At 38.2% G+C, this 17040-nt stretch overlaps 1 protein-coding gene across 1 annotated transcript in view; it reads left to right on the plus strand.

Annotated features, from left to right (window-relative positions):
- The first annotated feature begins 13851 nt into the window (after positions 1-13851).
- The window catches only part of LOC109411327 (dipeptidase 1), a 911905-nt gene continuing 908716 nt past the window's right edge, over positions 13852-17040 (plus strand). The window contains exon 1 of the mRNA XM_029870619.2: positions 13852-15588. The gene's annotated coding sequence lies outside the window, so the exon portion shown is untranslated. The remainder of the gene's footprint in view (positions 15589-17040) is intronic.

The raw sequence follows: 17040 nt of genomic DNA on the forward strand, positions 1-17040 counted from the left end.
CAGCACCACAAACAAATATTTTTTTACATTTCTGGCCGATTTCTGACACCCGCTCCCCCCTCCCGATCAGAAAGGCATAACAAAATTATAACCGATTGAGTTATTTATTTCAAAGATTTTTCATAACAGAATGAGTTATAAAAATCGCCGGTTAGGTGTTAAAATAACAAAAATTATAACTGAAATTGCTCTAGCCATAACATAATTATTACAGGTGTTGATACAATTTTAACAAATTTATAACAAAGTGAGATATAAAAAATATTGGAATGATCAATAAATTATAACACATTTTGTTATAAATTAGATATAAATATATTGGGTAAAAATTAAGTTGGGTAAAATTTAACTCATTTTTTGGGTAATTTTTATTAAGAGTGTTATTTATTTTAAGCGCAAAGTTTTTTGTATAAAAAAACTTGCCCCACGTAGTATATAAAAAACCCACACCCAGACGGGAATCGAACCAAGGACGCCAACCTTCACCTGCAATCCGGCGCCTTTATCAATGAGGCCATTGCAGCACTTGAAATGAATGGCGGTATATGATCAAGTGGTTCTTCGTTTTGGCGGCTGGTCTATAAATAGACTTATTTGTCCAACGTACAGGGGAGAGAAAATATGACGTCACATAAAAGTGTTCTTGATACATTTTATCGCAATTACGTCATCTTAGGATATAATAACAAAAGTGGATATAATTTAGTTATAATTGTAACTCAAGAATTTGCTCTGCATTTTGGCATGCTTTACCTCATGATTCAGACCAGAAATAAATGTCGTATCTTCATCAAAGTTGTAGAGATAGTTAATGGCTCTTAAACAGTGGAAAGAGTGGCATACAATTTCACCTTCTCTTGGTGCTTGCGAGCAAATAAATTAGAACATTTTGACATATGTTTTTAAATAATTATCTAATGTTCCTCACCATCAAAGAACTTCCTGCCTATGGCAAAGTTATGCAGTAGTCTGGTGGTTAGAAATTTCACTGCTTTGTGGCGTTAGTGTGCATTTCTGTGAGATTGTCAGATTTAGATGGCTTGTGAATTAAAAAATAAAGTATTTAATGCACAATTTAACATTACATGGTACAAGAATTGACATACTGATGCAATTCTGTGGCGTTTGTTTTGCCTCGTGACCTCATATAATGTTTTCATTTTCAGCAAAAAAGAGTTTAAACAAGAAATTCTTCCACTAGTTGAAAACACCTGTTCGGCATTTGCTCAAGATGCATGACGATGTCCATATCGGTAAAAAAATAGCCTTCTGCTATTGGTTGGTTTTCCAAAAGCTTTTAATAGAGTTTCTTATTTTGAACTACTGCACAGGTTATCACATCTATTTGATTTCAGTTGAGATTCTGTTTTATTGAATAAATCCTATTTGAATAACCGCTTTCAAATTGTGGAAGTTAAAGGAAATCATTGAAGCCTGATCGGTACTCTATCGGGAGAGCTACAAGGATCGGTTTCAGGACCATTGATGTTAGCCTTATTTATCAACAGCCTTCTTTCATCTTTGAAAGTATGTAATACCCACACCACATGTTTGCAGATCATAGGAAGCTGTATTTCTACTGAATTAATATGGACGTTAATTGCATGGCAATGAAACGTGTCTCAACTAGAAGTAAATTTCAAAGCTCCACAAATAATTTGTAATCAATCAATTCTTCAAAAACTAAGGTGATTTTCATTTGCAGACGACTAATTGATCCAGTTGTATCATGTTAATTCAATAACAATAATAAAACTTCTAATTTCAGAATAAAAACTTTCATAGAGTACAGTGAATATATTTTCATAGCAAAGACTTTAGTTTTGATCGAAAAAACTGCTTTCAAATATTTGATGATGACGATGATTTCAATCACGATTTTTTTGTTGTTTTTACTAATGTGTATTTTAACACTAAGCTAATTCTACACTTTAATGACGAATTGTTCAACCAGTCGCAGTTTATCGCGGAAACATTGCGCCCGTTTGATTTGTACAAGGCGGCTGATTATACGTGACAGCCCCTACCTGTCGGCTGCAAAAACAGTTTTAGACAAGGTGCACACCGTGTACAAACCGTAGGTGCGCGGTCTAGCGCGATCTAATACTGCGCGTTTCGAACGCAGCTGGCTGAGAATCCAAGATTAACGCGGCAATATCTACCTGGGCTTTCCTAAAGGTTTAGATCATGATTCAAACATGTCAAAAATACTACATAAGTTTATTTTAAGTTTGAATTTCAATTTGTGTTAGTGAATTTGAACCTAGATAATCAAGAAATCGATTTTGAACTTTCAATAAGGGATAATCCTCAATCTACAAGTATGTCAATAAATAAATTTAATGAGTAACCTGAATTTTCTTAATGGTCTGGATCATGATTCAAACTTGTCAAAAATCCTGTATTTTACAAGCACAGTAGCACCACACAGCGGCGTAACTGCGTACCAAACACCACTTGTAAAATGTTCATTTGATATAAACTGCATTTTCAAAATTATAACTGAGTTTGTTATAATGCTCATATAAAGATGATCAAAATGAATTTATTTGTATTATAACTGACTTTGTTATAGTTCTGATATAATTAAATCTGGGTTTCAAATCCTTTTTGTCAAATATATCTAAATATAACAAACGTTGATATATCTATCAACCGCTGATATAAATTTGTTACATTTTTGTTATGCCTTTCTGATCGGGCTGGCAGCCCATTTTCCTATTCATGGTTCATAGCAAATTCAATGACTCCCCTTACCCTTACTAAAATTCCTCATAATTTATGGATGGTCCCTGAGAAAATCCTTGAGAAATTTCATTCAGGAGGTCTCCCATGAGTTCCTGTTGAAAGTTCTTATATCACATATTCCATCGATCGCTTCAGGGGATCCAAATTTATTTTAAAATTGCTCTAGAAAAGCTTGTATTTGTGGGTTTCCTCTGGAATTGTGGGTTTCCTCTGGAACGAGAATCCTAAAAGGAGGCCAACCATGGATATTGTTCAAAAATGCTTCCAGCGATTTTTTTTATGGAAATCAAAATTCTGGATTCCGCCAAAAATGTTTAAAATGAATTCTTATAAAAAACTTTCACAGGCTTCTTCGGAATCTCTACTAAAGTTTCTTTTAGAAAGACTTCCAGGAATTCCTTGACAAATTTCTCCAGGGCTTGCTGGAGATATTCCTTCAAGATTTTTTCCAGAAATTTCTCCAAGCATTCTATGAAGAAGATTTCTACGGGTCTGATCCTTCCATGAAGGATGAAGGATAACTTTAGTAATTCTTCTTGTAATTCGTTTAGAAAATCCTTTTTAAAATCCTTCAAGAAATCCTTTAGAAATTCTATTAAAAATTTCTTTTATAACTACATTCAGTTATTTCTTCAGCAAGTTTTACACAGAAATTCGTACTGAAATTTCTTCAAGAAGTCCACCAGAGGTTCCTCCATGCGCCAAGTAACATTTTAAGTTTTGTTCTGAAAATATGGTATATGAAGCGGCTAGATCAGCTCTACATCAACCAGAAAGTCACGGAAAACCGCATTTTTCCTATTTATATTAACCCAAGCTAACTCTACACTCACAATTGCCTATATATAAGGTAAATATCATCGACTACCTTCGAAAAATGCTAATTGATATCCATGATGAAATTCAGTTGGCATTATTTTAAGATAGTAGATGTCTTCTTCTTCTTCTTTATGGCTCTACGTCCGCACTGGGACTTGACCCATCTCGCTTCAACTTAGTGTTCTTTAAGCATTTCCACAGTTATTAATTGAAGGGCTTTCTGTACCTGCCATTGCATGAATTTGTATTATTGTGAGGCAAGTACAATGATACTCAATGCCCAGAGATGATGATGATGATGATGATGATTGAAGTGTACCCACCATCAGCGCAAGGATTACCTATGGCTGCAGAATCACTCCGGGAGGGAATGATCTACCTGATGGTTTGTTGTAGCAGGGTGAGTTAAAATTCCTGAATTCCTTCGGTAGTCAACATAAAGTTGCTAACTCATGACAAAAGACTGGCTACTCCACGAACTTAAGTCCGGGCATCAGTTCATTTAACTCCCTTAGGCTACCCCCCCGTGTGTATGTAAACCCCGTCATATAAATATGGAAATTGTAATATATTATAATAAAAAAACTATGGAAAATTCAATAAGGGGCTGTCCATAAACCACGTGGTCATGAGGGTTGGGGGGGGGGGGGGGGGTTTCGGCCAATGACCGTTTTGTATGGACAAATAATAAAAAATGTATGGACAAATGACCACGCGGGGGGGTGAAAAGTCCCAAAAAAAAATGACCACGTGGTTTATGGACAGCCCCTAAGATAAATCTCAATTGATATATCTACCCAAGTAACACAAAAAACATTTTTTGAAATCCAAATTTCAAGAGATATTATAACTGTAATATAAGTGTTTCAGCAAAGAATAATAATTATTTTATTCTTTGGTATCAGGAAACATATTTAGGCGTTAATAATGTTGGCCGATTACAAACAGCAAAAACAAATCATAGTCTGCACGAAGTATTAAATGAATTAATTTTACTGATCTATAACAAAACCGGAGCATCATGCAAATCTATCATGAAAGCAATAGTGTTGTTATTTTACAACAGCGCCTAATTCAAATTTGCCGAATAATTACAAAATTCAACACAGATTAATGCATAATTTTTGGCTTATATTTGGGTTGCCAGTGGTCGGAAAGATCACCGACGCGGACTACATTGTTAAGATAGATTTGCATTAGCAATAAAATTTGTGTAGGGCGCCGTAGACGATGGCCAGAGAAATGTTTGTTATGGGCAAGTTGTTATTAAATTTCAGGACGCCCAAGACGCCATTCGAAATTCCGTGTACGGCCGAACAATGGCCATTCTTAAATAGCTAGTTGTGTTACTTGGGTAGTAAGTTCGTATTCAGAAAGTATTTAATTGAAATACTGGATTGATCTCACCAAAATTTATAGTTGGACTCCACCGCACATCTCCTCCGCATATCGTTTTGGCAGCAACCTTCGTGCAACAGAACCACCGAACCAATGGCACAATGTAGCTTCAGTTTCTCAGCGCTGCAGTTCCCACGCTTCCCCTGTTGGTTATCCGGAGCAATATTCGTGTTGCGTTGAACCTTTCGTCCCTCGTCGATATTTTTTCATTCGCCCGACATCTCGGCAAAAGAAATTTTCACTTAATTTGACGCGAGCAATTTTCTTCACGTCCGTCACTTTTCACAGCACACTACGACTGATGATACTCAATGCCCAGAGAGTCGAGAAAATTTTCCCGACCGGAACGGGAATCGAACTCACCGTCTCCGGATTGGCGATCCATATCCTTAACCACTAGACTAACTTGAGATGTCATTTACCTTAAATATTGAAGTGAGGGCGTTTTTACGCGACTTTCTTGAGCTGTATTTGTTTGAATCTAGATATGTCAAAATGACATTTTCAGCACTGCCCAGAAGAACTGGAGAATCTTTGGTGAAACTTCTGAAGCATCACCCACACAATTTTCTGAAACAATTCCTGAAGATAGGCGTGAATCAATCCTAAACAATCCCTAGGTGTTAATAAATCCCAAGTAATATCTGAAGGTACCTCTGAAAAAACCACCTGAGGAATTTTCAGAATAATCTAGAGCAAATACTAAACGAATACCTAAGAGAATTCCTGAATATATGAAGCAATAGCTAAAGAAATCACTTGAGTGTTCCAATAATTCCTTTTAAAAAAGTTTCTAGAAAAAATATGAATTTTTTAATGAAAATTCTATGGGAATTCCTTGAAGAAACTCCGAATCTCTATTGAAAAACATCTCCTAGAAATACATCTTTTGAAGAAACCTGTGAAAAAAAAATCCAGGAGAAAAACTCCTAGAATTTCAAGGCTAGAAATAAATCTGCAAATATTAGTGGAAGAATTCCTTCAAAAATGCTTGAAGAAATACATAAACGAATACATGCACAACTTTCTGAGGCATTCCTAAAAGAATCCTTGAAGCAGGGATGCCATATATACAGATTTCTCTGTATTATATAGATGTTTGAGCACCTATACAGATTTCGTTTTATATGAAATACAGATTTTTGAGCTTGAGGATCCATTTTATTTTTATATGGGATACACATTTTGCTCCCAAAATTTGTATGGGATACAGGTTTTCGAAAAGAGTGATACATATTTAAAAAAAATCATCTGGCATCCCTGCCTTGAAGAAACCCCAAGAGGTTTTTTTAAAGAAACCTGTGGACTAACTTCAAATTAAATCTTCAGAAACTTCCCAAGAAGACCCAAGGAAAGTCTTCCCGGAGGAATTCCTAAAAGAATCCCTGGAGAAATGTTTCTAGAAATACATTAACAAGAAAGCATTCTCAAGCGATACCTGGAGGCATCTTTGGAAAAATTCTTGGTGAAATCATTCTACGGAATCTTTCAGAAATCTTCTTTATTTAAAAATTCTGGAAAAAATAAGATAAATTCTGCAAGAATCCTTAAAGGAATTTGTGTCAGTGTCTCTGGAGGAAATGCTAGAGCAGTGCATGAGAAGGGATATTGTACATACAGGGGATGGCCGAAATGTTTGGGATAGGCAACTTTTTTTTTCTCTCACAAAAAGTTCAACATGCTATAACTTTCCATAGAGCGTATCAAAAAATCTCAAATTTTGACTGTTTGTCAACCTATTATATGTGCATCATTGGTACAAATTTGGGCTCGATTGATTAATATTTCGCAAAGTTAGAACAGTTCGGGTAAAACATCTTGTTTTAGACAACTCATTTTTGAGCTGTCATATCTCGGAAACCAGTGAACCGAATTGAATGAAATTTTGAACGTACACTAACAATATGTAAATGCTTCACAAAGTATTAAAACATAGGTACTTTTTAAACGTTGAACAAAGTTATCATGGATTGACACTTTTTGGATTTTTCTCGAAAAAAATGTTATTTTTTTACATCAATGTCAATAAATTTTAGTGTTGATATCCAAAGATTTTCCACTTCAGTTCTCAAATTATCTCTAATCAGATATATTAGAGCCTATTTAGATTGAAGGAAGAACACATTTCATAATTTTTGTGTGGTATTGTAAATTTGACTTATTTTCCTATATATGGGTAAAAATTTCAACCCGGTATAACTTAATTCGCCGTGAGAAAATATTACATTTTTTAACGTCGTGTTAAGTATCAACATATTGTTGATAAACGTTAAAAAAATCATTCAATTCGGTTCACTGGTTTCGGAGATATGACAGTTCAAAAAATAGTTGTCCAAAATATAGTGTTTTACACGAACGGTTCTAACTTCGCGAAAAATAAATCAATCGAGCTCAAATTTGTACCAATGATGCACATATAATAGGTTGACAAACAGGCAAAATTTGATATTTTTTGATGCACTCTATGAAAAGTTATAGCATGTTGAATTTTTTTGTGGGAGAAAAAAAGTTGCCTATCCCAAACATTTTGGCCATCCCCTGTAGTTCTCGGAGATATCTTTAAAACTCTTAAGATCATACAAGAATGCCCCTTTCGTTCCGAAAAAAAATGAAAAAAATATTTCTTCGAGTCGTTTTCCCAGAATTCTTAATAGGGTGCAATACTGAAGTCCTTTCCATGAAGGCGTACCAGTATAGGAGGCACCTGAAATTTGGATGCCTTGGGTAACCAGCTGTTATATTACCATGGCAGCATTATTGGATGTTGGGGATATCGATGGTTAAGATTCAGTTTTAGGGGGTTTCGGAGGGTCTCAGATACATTAAAGGGGATACGATGGGTTTTAAGCGGATTTTCAGAAAAATTTCAGGGAGCTTCAGAGGATTTTCAGTGGGTTTTCAGTGGATTTCGGAGGCGTTACAGGGGCGGTTTTTGGTGTTTGGAGGGTCTCAGGTGCGTTGCAGGGCGAATTTCAACGTTACAGGGATTTCGGAGGGTCTCAGGAGCACTCCAGTAGGTTTTGAGGGGGCTTCAGGGCGTCTACTCAGGGAGTTTTAGGGTGTTTCATAGGCGTTTCAAAACATTTCATGAGCGTTTCTGGCGGTTCCAGAAGGTGTTCAACACGTTCCAGACTCTCATTTGAACATTGAACTCCCTACTTGACAATACATAGTTGTATTAGGCTGCCCAAGCATTCTAACATACTGAATATACATGTAGGGAAACGAAACCCATCCTAAGCAAAGTGCTCTTATTTCATCCCATCGAAAACAAAGCTAATAAGCGCTAGTTATTTTGTTTTTTTTTGTATTTTTTGTTAGGAATAAGCATACATTAAAACAGGAAAAAACGAAAACAACCGGTGCTTAAATAATCTGTTTTTGGAATAGGATCAACATAGGGGCATGGCCTGAGGAAGGGTACTCGTACCCTAGAACAAATGACATGTACTCAAGAAAGTTTTTGAAGAACCTTGAATAGTCTCAGCCTTCAACGCCTCCTAGATTGTGCGTTGATTACTGTGATGATGTTGTGGCACAATTCGCTTGGGTGCATAACTTGCAGGCATCATATGATAGATAGGTTGTTGATGTGCTTTGGAGGCTGTCCATTTATAACGTAAGGGAATTTTCACGATTTTTTGACCCCCCATCCCCACCCTTATAAGATTTTTTTTGTATGAAAACCTAAATATATTTCATACCCCCTCCTCCATCAGCCCTTACGTAATTACCCAGCCAGCAATTTGGATTCTATATCGAAATTGCAACTGAAATAGTCACCCACATATAGCACAAAAGAAATCGTATTCAATGCACGAATCAGGCATATACATACTAAAGTGGAGGTCATATCGAAACATATATACGATTGCGATTCCATCCACCATGATTTACGATTTCTCAAAAAATGTCTACGATTTCGCCGATTTTCTTCGTCTGAATATACGCGATGAGTGCATTGAGTGGCAACAAAAAGTGGTGCCGTGCAAGAGGCCCGGAATTCACATCGCTGTTGGAATCTATACACCACTTATTATAAGTGAGCTGATAAATAGTATGAAAACCTACATATTTGGTTGGAATTATTGCTACCATAGTTGGCATGTGTCAACAACAAAAAACAAATTTGTGATGAATAAAAAGTTTTCCTCTCTTTTATCATACAAATATGTAAACAAAGCATTTACGATTTCCGAGATTAAAATTCGACTATCAAAAGTGCAGTAACAATTATATGCGACTGTAAAAATAAATACATATACGATTTCGTTCACTTCGTATACGACGCAAGTATGACACAAACGATCAATATACAATATTCTTATCGTTGTATACGATTGCACCGATTTTGATCATGCCTCTAGGAAGACAACACGATTTGGCAGATTTATATACGATGTAAAGCGACAATTTTCACGATTCAAAGAAATCACATATACGATGCTACCGAACTTGAAGCTCAACACTCAGAACGTATGATTTTTTACGACTCTATCCGATTCTATGCGATACTACCGATTGTATCTATCACCTTTTATGATCGTAGACGACTATATTGATTGATTGATTTGTCTTTTTTAAAGAGACTTTCAGCCCTTGACGACTATATGAAACGAAATCGAAAGTGTAATTTTATCTGGCATAAAATGCGATTTTACGCAATCATTGTCAACAAATATACAAATGAGGGGGCTAGAAGCAAAGAAGTGTAAGTAACAAAAACCCACTTTCGAGTAAATGAGGTTTAAAGTTTTTGACCAATTTTTCATCCCATACAAAATGTATGGTGCTTCAAAATCAACCCAATTTTTTCTAATTTATTGTATTTTTTCCAATCATTCTAGAAACAATCTTAAAAAAGTTCCTGAAAGCTTGAAATCTGAAGAATTTTATGATATGCTCAGCTCAAAATCGACAAAGTGGTCACTTACAACCCCTTTAATCTGGGCACCTCAAATATACAATTCTGATTCAATATATGAAAATATACGATTTTTCCACACAATGATTTACGATATGTGGTTGGCTGGGAAATGGAGAGCCCCTTGAAAGTTACGTTGGAGGGAAGGGGAATGACTTTTTCAACCCGTTCTGTCAAGTCTTATTGGCACTTGAATGGAATTACGGGGAATCCAGGGGCATTTCAATACACTGAAACCTCCATTTAGGTAACGAGCCGGGACTGCCTAAATAGAATTTTTACCTTAATGGAAAACAAGGTTGCAGAGAAGTTTAAGAAGGGAGGGTGACTTGGAGATTTAAAGCGGGTTATTGGGAAATTTCAGAGGGCTCTTAGGGAGTTTCAAAAGGGTGGGGGCTTCAGGGGCGTTTTCGGTGGTTTTTGAGGGTCTCAGGTGCGTTTCATGGAGCCTTTCAACAATGCCCCCTCCCCCCCATTATCCTTGTACTCTACTCATTGCTTTTTCCTGTAAACCAACCTTAAACCTAACCTTAAGTACTTCAACTGTTCTGAACACAATCAAATTCCATTTAGGTAACGTCACCTAAATGAAGGGACCTAAATAGATTTTACCTAAATGGAGGTTTTAGTGTAGTATTAAGGGGGTTTCAAAGACGTTTCAAGGGGCTTCAAGGACAATTCAGGGGGTCTCACAAATCTTTGAAGAGCGTTACAAGAAGACTGAGGAGTGTTTCAAGGCATTTTAGCGAGTTTCAGGAGATTCAGGAACAGTTAAAGGGCGTTCCTAGAGGTTTTTGGGGCGTTTGATGACATTTTAGGGGCGTTTGATGACATTTTAGGGGCGTTTGAAGGGGTTTTCAGGTGCGTTTCAGGGAGTTTCTGGAACCTGACAAATGGAATCAATGTTTCAAAGGTATAGAAAAATTGATTATGATGATTTCAAGACCGTTTCAATGGGATCACGGAGGTTTCAGGGACGTTTCGAGGCATTTCAGGTCAGGGTTGTATCGGAAGTTTCAAAAGATATTGTGAGACGGTCTCTTAAAATCTTCTGAAACTTCCTGAAATGCCTCCAAAATCCCCTTAAGACCCTCGTCGCACTCTATGTAACGCATCTGATTCCCCATAAAACCCACATTAACGCCTCCGCAACGTTTCCGAAACCAGCCTAAAATGCTCTAGGACTTCCTGAAATGCTTCTGAAACCACCTTAAGACCCACCCGGACTCCACGTATCGCATATGAGAAAACCCCGAAAACCCCCCTGAGATCTCCTGGTACTCCACTCAAAACCCCTTGGCACCCCCCAAAACGCCCCTGCAACATCATCCATTGCTCTCTCCTATGAACTCCGTTGCAATAGTCACTGTCGTTATTAAATTTTCGTATTCTCAATATTACTTCTTGTAGTATGTAGAACCTAATAGTAGAGTAATTTTAAGAAGATGCGTAAAAAAAACAAATGACAAATGGATGATTTGGAATTGCTGTTTTATTCCAGTGCATTTACTAGCACTGATAGCCGACATAACAATTGAATTGACAGATGTGCTGAATAATAAATCGACAAAGCAGGCGAAGCCTCAGGCTTGCTCGGCTTTGGCTTGGTCGGTCTTCTTTTGGCGGATTTGGAGACGAACGGACGTGTCCGTGACGCACTCTGTGCTGGTGGAGTTGATTCGAAAATCCGATTCGGATCGAAGAAAGACTGTCTTCATTCGCGGACATTTGGCTTCCAGGCGGAGAGGATATTCACGACAATGGCGCAACAGCTCCCAGTGATTGGTATGTATTATAAAATGGTTCGGTGTTTGAAGAAGCTTTTCGATAGACGGAAAATTTCTACGGTTGAATGGATTTTCCGAAGCGAAGCATCAATGAGTTTCAGCGGCCATCTTCATATTTTTCGCGGCACAGAAAACTGGCTGCTATTTTGTTACTTGTCAATCTGGACGGATTTTCTAGAGTGATGAGTCGGATGACATTTTGAGGAATTTGGTAGCGAAACGTGCAAATCGTATGAGTTGCGTTGCTATTGGTGTGAACGGGGACGGATTGGAATGGTTTTCTTTAGAGTCGTGCGAGCGGACGCGTCTCAGAGTTGTTGTGTTTAGATTCGTGCGAGAGGACGCGAATCAAGAGCTTTGTTTGGAGTCGTGCGAGAGGACGCGACTCAGGGTGGTTGTGTTTAGATTCGTGCGAGAGGACGCGAATCGACAGTTTTGTTTGGAGGCGTGCGAGAGGACGCGACTCAGAGAGGTGTTTAGGTTCGTGCGAGAGGACGCGAATCAAAATAGTTTGGTTAGGGGTCATGCGAGAGGATACGACTCAGGCAGAATATGTTTAGATTCGCGTGGCAGGACACGAATCAAAAGTTTTGTTTGGAGTCGTCCGAGCAAGAGAAAACGAATTTCATAGTGGTTTTATTTAATTTTTGATTGGAATTAGATCGGGCTTTGACTGAAGTTAGATTGAATTTATATTTGGTTGAATTTGGGTTTGGTTTGTGATTGGTAGCGATTGTATATGGGTGAGATTGGATTTAGATTGGATTTTGGTTGTATTTTGATTGTATTGGACTTAATTTGGACGAGATTCTTCAAAGATTTAGACTGGATTTAGATTAGATCAATTTTGATTGGAGTTGGATTGCAATTTGAAACGGAAGTGCATGTGGATTGGCGTTGGATTGTATATTGTATGGGTTCGGGTTTGGTTGAGGATTAGAGTTGGATTTGGGTAAAAAATCAGAATTGGATTGAATTTAAAGTTGATTTAGAATGGAATTTGTTCTAATTTATAACAAAATATTCAGTATGAATTGAATTGGGTTTGCATTGTATTAAACTCCAATGGAATTTGGATAATCTTCAAGTTGAATCTAAGTTGTAAAAAGGTAGAAAAAAAAGTTAACAAAACTAAATGGTAGTCTTGACGGTAGTCAATATTTTCCAAACTATGCATATACCTGCATAGTAGACTGCTTAAAGTTGCACAAAAAATTAAGCATTTATTTCAGTCCAGTTTCACAAGAAGAGTAGAGGAGGGGAAGAATGTAGTATGTAGAACCTAATAGTAGAGTAATTTTAAGAATATGCGTAAAAAAAACAACTGACAAATGGATGATTTGGAATTGCTGTTTTATTCCAGTGCATTTACTAGCACTGATAGCCGACATAACAATTGAATTGACAGATGTGCTGAATAATAAATCGACAAAGCAGGCGAAGCCTCAGGCTTGCTCGGCTTTGGCTTGGTCGGTCTTCTTTTGGCGGATTTGGAGACGAACGGACGTGTCCGTGACGCACTCTGTGCTGGTGGAGTTGATTCGAAAATCCGATTCGGATCGAAGAAAGACTGTCTTCATTCGCGGACATTTGGCTTCCAGGCGGAGAGGATATTCACGACACTTCTGAGTAGCTTTCCCTCTTTTTATGCAGGGCATAACAAAGGAGCATAAATTGAAAGTGCACAAAAATAACATGCATAGAAAGAGGTTTTAGTGTATGCATTAGTTGGTTTATTGTAGAGAAGAGGAAGGAAGTAAATAGAAAGGTACAAAGAAGGAGGAAAGGGACGTGCCAGGGATTCAACCCAGGACCTTCTGCATATGAACCAGAAGTAGTAGCCGCTAAACCAACAAACACATTGCGACAGCACTTCATGCAAAACATAATGCGGCATTTGCACCCATTTAGACTCGGCCGAAATTCATTATTATTACAATCGAATTTCGCACACGACTTCGCAGCGGCGCACGTTCACAACTTTCTTCGAGTTCATAACAGGGTCGTCGGTTGCACTACAGTTAAACGAAATAAGTTTGATTAGTGTGAAATATCGCTTGGAAGTGATGAATCAGTGAATTTTAGAATTATCACAGGGGTCTAATCATTGTTGAGAAACCCGATACCTATAATACTTTCCGACATATTTTTAAAAGAAATTAAATTTTGTCCTTTTTTCTCGAACCAGTCCCACTATTAAGTCTACAGAACGCATTTTCTCATATAACGGCTCTCACTTCAGCAAACAATAACAAACAGTAACTCACCTCTCTTAACTCTCACCTCCCCATTTCGCTCTCCAGAGCAATTTTCCGAAAAGCTTTCCCACCCATTGGAACCATCCTCCCAGCCACCCACCACCTCCCGAAAACGCACATGACTTTTTCGCAAATCCCTTCCATCCGCACAGTGTTTTTGTTATTTTCTCAAAACACGATCCGGTCGTCCTCGCCATCGTCATCGTCGTCGTCCTCGTGAACCGTAAGCGCGCCTTCGGTTGGAATTCCAAGCCATCCCTACAACAGCCAGCCAGCTAGCCAGCACACGACTTCGATGGGCGGTCGATCCGGTGCCAGCGCCTGGAAGTAGGCCACCTCAGTTGCTCTCGAGCGGTGTTCCGAGATAAGCGTGCTTTTTTTTCGGGGACGATCTGCTACGGTGCCGTGCCGCGCCGGTATTGGGAACGAGAATCTGTGTGTTATTTCAGCAAGTTTTTTCCGTACATTTTACGGGGCAAAAACGGGTCACACACGGTTGACCGGGAACGGGTCTCGAGTCCGAGATTTCCCCCATTTCAGGGGCGCGTGGCGTGATGGAGTCGGGATTTTGACCGGTGGAGGGCTCCGGTGCAGAAGAGAATTCGCGGTCATTCCGCCGTGTGTCGTTAGAGGGCTCTGCCTGGTAGGGCAGCAGCAGCAGCTGTAGAGCGGCGATAATCGATAGCCTCGCGAAAACGGAAGCCGAGGCCCGCACGCGAGTGTCGCAAGTGGGAAGTGCGTTTTCGGGCACGTTGTTTTGAGGGAAAAGTTTTTTTTTGTTGTGCGAGGCTGGGCGGATGAAAATTGATTATTAATAGGGAAAAAGTTATTTGTGTCGTTTGGCTGTTTTGTTTGCGAAGAAGAGTGTGGGCGGTACAAGTGTGGAATTTGCAAATATGAAAATCTGCTAAATTGCGGTCATTTTATGGTGGAAAGTGTTTTGCTCGGTTTGAAGGGATCATTGCAGTCAAGTCCTCTGGGTGTATCCTCATATGAAATGTATTTATTTGTTGGTATAGACGGGGTGGAGGAAATGTTGCAACATTAGCTCAATTTCATACGTGATCTGTGTGTTTGAAGAGAAGAGAGCCACCTCGGTGAGTTAGTACGACAGTGTTTGGGGGCAAACGAACCCAAAAGGGTAGAAAAAAATCCCACCACCCGTGTCCGGATTCTCGGAATGAAGATTTCAGACCATGCCAAGAGTATAAGTGCAAATATAGAAACTTGCTCAACGTGAATCGATTCTGCTATACTTAGCTCTAGTCAGTGACCCGTATACAGAGTGTGTTTGAGTAATGGTTCAACCATAAGTGTGCGGTTTGTAAATCCTGCAGTAAGTTCAAGTGGAAATTAAAAGCGTGCTTGTGGTGATACTCCCTCAGTCCCAACTTGAAACAAAAGAAGAACATTGTGCTACCCACTTCCTGCCGAAAAACCAAATTCAAACTGACAGCTTGAATTTCGGAATCATCCAACCTTTAACTGAGAAGGGAAAGACGACATCCTGGGATTATCATCGAGGGTACCGCACCCGCAGCAACACGCCGGAAGATTTACCACACTAACCAAGTCAACCAACCAAGACCGACGAAGTCGTTGCCGTCTTCGGCGTAGGTACTGGACCGGCAGAGCGGAGTGGACCCGGCAAAAAGTGAGTCCCACTTCCCTTTTCCCTTGTGTCATTGGTTCTTTTTGTTTCGTAAAACTCGGTCAACGGCGGTGGTGAACAGTGATTACTTGCCATGGACAGATTATGAAAAGTAAGGATTGTTTTTCCGTCCATCCAGCTTAAAATTAGTTCTTATTTTGGCAAAGTTTTCAGTTATATCATATTCTACATAATAGTATACCTAATTTTATACAATTGTATGAATCTTGCCGAAATCCTGATGTATTCTACGTACGTCTGTCTGAAATAGCAGAGCTGCAAATTTGTGCCCACACTTTCTGGGACGCTCCAGAACTCTAATAAATTTTATAATAATAATAAATTAATAATAATAAATGTTTAATAAATATTTCATAAATAATAATAAATATTTTTGTTCCCTGTATAATCGAAGCTCTTTATTTTTGGATTATATTTGGGACTATCAAGCTCTGTCTGGTGTTATTATGAAATGATTTTTGATGTCTTTCAAAGCATATTAACATTGAAACATTGTCGAAAAAATATGTTTATGTCGTTAAGTCGACAGTTTTTTTTTTTTTTTTTCCTCCCCTGTTGGGGAAATTAAGCCACTGCGTCCAATAGGCTGAACTTTTGTGGCATTAAGTCGACAGTTAAGAGTTGTCGAAGTTTTTTGCTTTTCTTTACCTGTTCAAAACTACGTAGACCACTCTTACTTAACGCCGACGAAATCTCAATTATACATCGAAACACCAAATAATTTGGTTGCAGTGATTTTTTGGGATGTTAGCTATTTGCTTCATTTGCTGATCAAGTCAAACTGTTCATACGTTACCACAAATTGAACTTTTCACGATGAACAAAAAATGTGAAGAATAAGCAATAAGTTTAAATTTGCAAATAAATTAAAAGAAATTAAAAAAGATGAATAAACAAATTATTAGTTATGCTGGTTCGTCTGTGCTTGAAGATTGACGATAGTTTTGACACCAGATTCGGCGTCTTCTTCACAGACAGAACTACAATATTTTTCCCTGAAAATGACTTCAAATCCTATTTGAAATAGTCGGCCAAAATAGAATAGTTTCCTTCACTAAAGCCAGACTGCAAACCTATTCGTAAAAGCTTTCCAATTGATTATTGACGCGCATTGAATCGGCAAACACTAGCAATAGCTAAACCTCAAAAACAGAAATGATTAAAACTATTGAAGTCTTTGATAAAATATAGATAACCCTTCTTCTATCAATTTAGCATTAGCATTGCAAGTCGCACAAATTCGTAGGTGGTATAGTCCTGGACCGCTGTTATGCTGCCTGGTTCCTTTTCCCTCTTGATTCTTGCTGGATGTTTGATTACAAATCTGAATAAGAAATTGGTATTAACCACTCCCTTTAAAACTATAGGGGATATGCATGCAACTGCAACAGTTACATCACAGGGAAACAGACGTATCACTTCACTTGCTCTCTT

The sequence above is a fragment of the Aedes albopictus genome, chromosome 3, assembly GCF_035046485.1.
Source record: "Aedes albopictus strain Foshan chromosome 3, AalbF5, whole genome shotgun sequence".
Taxonomy (NCBI): Eukaryota; Metazoa; Arthropoda; class Insecta; order Diptera; family Culicidae; genus Aedes; species Aedes albopictus.